Raw genomic sequence first — 5,000 nt, 5'->3', positions numbered from 1 at the left:
TTAACGAAACACACATGAATCTGTCTTAATCTGCATTGAGATAATGGCAACAGCGTTTAACGAAACACACATGAATCTGTCTTAATCTGCAATGAGATAATGGCAACAGCGTTTAACGAAACACACATGAATCTGTCTTAATCTGCATTGAGATAATGGCAAAAGCGTTTAACGAAACACACATGAATCTGTCTTAATCTGCATTCAGATACCGTGCAAAAGCGTTGGGTTTTTATACATTACGAATAAAACATGAACATGTCTGAAAATCTGTGCGTTCTCGCGTTAATACAAGTGTGTGTGCACGTACGTATATCTGTGATGTCTGGCAGTCTCACACGTGCAGGAGTTAGCGTACCACACACAGTGCAGATGAGATAAAAATCAGGACAAGTGGTGTGCACGTGGTTTCATTGTGTGAATGGTTCTGTCTTACTCGGGAGATCATTAACCCTTTAACCACGTCACTGCTAGGCCTTCTGTGGTTGAAATGCCCACATCAGCGCTGGTTCGAGTTTCAGTGAAAAGCAGTCAGTACTGTTTGTGTGGTGATGTGATGTGATATAATTATGATATGAGATGATACGATATGATATGATGTGATGTGACATGATGTGATATGATATATGATATGATGTGATATATTATATGATATTATAGTATGTGATATGATATGATATAATGTGCTGTGCTGTGCTATGTTACGCAATGCTATGATATGATATAGATGCTAACACAGTGAATAATATTATCCTCGGTCAGTGACGAAGCCCTAATCGTTTTAAAACACAAAGTCATTTGCACAACAGGCTGCTTGTATAGTTGTGGGTAGAGCCGACCGATAGCTGCTATTGGGCGCTCATCATTCGTTTCCTGTGTCACTATGCAGTCAGCTTTCAGCTGAGCACACGAGAGCGCGCGCGAACACACACACACACACACACACACACACACACACACACACACACACACACACACACGTAACTCAGTTTTTTACGTGTACAAGCATTTTACTCCGCCACGTAGTCAACCATACTCCGTTTTCAGGGATGATCATTATGTATGCTGGCTGTGTTCTCTTTTCCTTCCATAACCCACCGAACGCTGACATGCATTACAGAATCTTTAACGTGATCATTGCGATCTTCTGCTTGCACACGTGCACATACACGTATAATTAGCAGTGGTGTAATCGATCTTATACTAAACCGAAAATAGTCACTAATGCAATCCCCAAGAGAACGATCAATAAAAAAATACAGAATGGTGACGCATGACGTGCTGACCTGAAAGTTCAGTCATCAACAGAATGCTGACACATACGTCCTGACCTCAAAGTTCAGTCAACAGAATGCTGACACATGACGTGCTGACCTCAAAGTTCAGTCCTCAACAGAATGCTGACACATGACGTCCTGACCTCAAAGTTCAGTCAACAGAATGCTGACACATGACGTCCTGACCTCAAAGTTCAGTCAACAGAATGCTGACACATGACGTGCTGACCTCAAAGTTCAGTCCTCAACAGAATGCTGACACATGACGTGCTGACCTCAAAGTTCAGTCCTCAACAGAATGCTGACACATGACGTGCTGACCTCAAAGTTCAGTCCTCAACAGAATGCTGACACATGACGTGTTGACCTCACAGAATGCTGACACATGACGTGCTGACCTCAAAGTTCAGTCCTCAACAGAATGCTGACACATGACGTGCTGACCTCAAAGTTCAGTCCTCAACAGAATGCTGACACATGACGTGCTGACCTCACAGAATGCTGACACATGACGTCCTGACCTCAAAGTTCAGTCCTCAACAGAATGCTGACACATGACGTCCTGACCTCACAGAATGCTGACACATGACGTGCTGACCTCAACAGAATGCTGACACATGACGTGCTGACCTCAAAGCTCAGTCCTCAACAACACTGTGACGATAAAAGCCGTCCCTTCATTGTCGGACACACACACGTTGGCAGCGGTCAGGGATTAAAAGGGTTAATAACTAACAAACGTTTCTGGAAATAACCCTGAAGAGCCGGCCATTCAGGTGGCTGGGTAACTCAACTCAGTACTACACATGTGCAATGTTGATCGCTTATTTGGGACCAACAGAGGTTTTGTGTGTGTTGTTGATTTGGCTGTTTGTGGGGAAACAATGGGGGCCTGTCATAATGATGCATTACTTGCAGGGTTTGGGGGTGGCTTTGAAACAAACAAACAACACCATCATTTGTTTGTTTGTTTTTCTTTCTTCTTCTTCTTCAGTCTCCCCCCACCCCTCCCCGCCCCCCTCCCCCCACCCCACCGCCCCAACTGTGCTTGTGAATGACGACATCAGTGATGCCCGTCAGGTGAAGGAATGAATGGAGTCCTGGGTGTATATCAATGAGCGGATTATTTCAGTAGTGAATGAACGCATGAATTGTGTGTGGATGGATGGATGGATGGATGGATGGACGGACGGACGAGCGAATGTATGGATGGATGAACGAACTGTGAACGAATGAATGAATAAATGGAATGAATAAATGAATGAATGGCATGAACGGTTGGTGGATGGATGGATGGATGGATGAATGGTTTGTTGGGTTAGTGGATGAACGGATGAATGAATGAATGAATGAAAGGTTGGTGGATTGATGGAGGGATGGTTTCTTGGGTTAGTGGATGAACGGATGAATGAATAAATGAATGAATGGCATGAACGGTTGGTGGATGGATGGATGGATGGATGGATGGTTTGTTGGGTTAGTGGATGAACGGATGAATGAATGAAAGGTTGGTGGATTGATGGAGGGATGGATGGATGGATGAATGGTTTGTTGGGTTAGTGGATGAACGGATGAATGAATGAATGAATGAAAGGTTGGTGGATTGATGGAGGGATGGATGAATGGTTTGTTGGGTTAGTGGATGAACGGATGAATGAATGAATGAAAGGTTGGTGGATTGATGGAGGGATGGATGAATGGTTTGTTGGGTTAGTGGATGAACGGATGAATGAATGAATGAATGAAAGGTTGGTGGATTGATGGATGGATGGATGAATGGTTTGTTGGGTTAGTGGATGAACGGATGAATGAATGAATGAATGAATGAAAGGTTGGTGGATTGATGGAGGGATGGATGGATGGATGAATGGTTTGTTGGGTTAGTGGATGAACGGATGAATGAATGAATGAATGAAAGGTTGGTGGATGGAGGGAGGGAGGGAGGGATGAAACTAAGGCGTGCAGAAATGAATAAATCGACAAATTCCTCTCTGTATGGTTGTCTGTCTGTCTGTCCGTCTATCCGTCTGTCTGTCTGTCAGTCAGTGTGTCTGTCTGTCTGTCTGTCAGTCAGTGTGTCTGTCTGTCTGTCTGTCAGTCTGTCTATCTGTTAGTCACTCTGTCTGTTAGTCAGTCAGTCAGTCTGTCTGTCTTCAACGCATGGGTGTCGACGTTCACTGAAGCACATTTTGCCTCCTGTCAGCAATGAAATTAACTGATACTTTTATTGGCGATAAAAGGGTTGTGACTGGACAATGTCGACGTGAAACACTAAGAGGCAGACTAAAAGAATCATCAGTGGTAAAAGTCGACTTCACTTCACTTCACTCACTCATTCCCTTGACCGCCGGGGTCGTTGGGGGGACATGAGGAAGATGTCATAGCTCGCCACGCCGTTCTGTTGGCAGCTGTCGTGAGGAGATCTGGCATCGTCATTTTGGTCCATTCCTTGACGTTGTCGGACCAGCTTTTTTTCTGCCGCCCCCGTCTGCGCCCTCCCTCTACAGTCCCTTGCAGGATGGTTTTGGAGAGGGTGTTATGACGTATGACGTGACCAAACCATGCCATCTTCCGTCGTTTGACAGTCGCCAGCAGTGGTTCTTGGGGCCCAACAAGGTTGCTGACCAGGTTCCGCAAAGTCGGCTTACATGGGATAAAAGACCCGGAGACAACGTATGGCAAATGGTGTTGGTTTTTGTTGTTGTTGTTTGTTTTTTGGTTTTGGGTTTTTTTTATCATGACGAACACTTCACGGTTCCAAAACATGCAATGGACGAAAAACAAGTGAGTCAGTTGGCCGAGAACTAGTGGGCCATATAGTGATTAAACCTGAGTCATATCAATGTTGGGAGAGTCACTGAGAGACTGAGACTGATGGACTGACATTCCCACAGAGAGAGACAGAGACGGTCGGAGACAGCCGAGAAACAGAGACACAGACAGAGACAGAGAGAGACAGACAGACAGAGAGACACAGACAGAGAGAGAGAGAGAGAGAGAGAGACACTGAGATACAGACAGACAGAGAGACACAGACAGAGAGAGAGAGAGAGAGACACTGAGATACAGACAGACAGACAGACAGAGCACACAGTTGTGTGTATGTCCAATACAAATTAAACTTACAATGTGATACATCCGACTAGGAACTCTGCAAAAAGAGATGGACTAACAAGAAAGTATGCAATTAAGAAGAGTAGGGGTGAGAGAGAGAGAGAGAGAGAGAGAGAGAGAGAGAGAGAGAGAGAAAGTGGGGTGGGGGGGAGTCGTTTGGATTGACCGACTGACACTGGTGGCATGATATTTTACTGGATCTGACTCAGTGTTCTTTTCCACCGAAGAAACGACTCGGAGAAGTTTAAATATATTTGAATTGTTGCATTTAAACAACACATAATATATACTTTAAACACTCTCTCTCTCTCTCTCTCTCTGTCGACAGGAGAAAAGATTGTCAAAATGAGTCATAATGAATTATCAGCACCCCTGACAGGGCCCCAGCCTTCACGCCACTGGAAGAATGATGCAAGAGCCTCCAGACCACAGCAAAGCGCACCCCACCCCACCCCTCCTCCCCCATGTCTCAACTGAGAACGCTTGAACTCCGCACAAAACAGACCTCTTCTGACAACACGACTACTCCTGATTTCATTATTAATACAATCGTTACAAACACCATGCCTGTTGCCGTAAATAAAATGTCAAAAATCTATCAAACTGCGA

This window comes from Babylonia areolata, chromosome 28, assembly GCF_041734735.1.
Source record: "Babylonia areolata isolate BAREFJ2019XMU chromosome 28, ASM4173473v1, whole genome shotgun sequence".
Classification (NCBI taxonomy): Eukaryota; Metazoa; Mollusca; class Gastropoda; order Neogastropoda; family Buccinidae; genus Babylonia; species Babylonia areolata.
Note: the sequence above shows the minus strand (reverse complement) of the source record.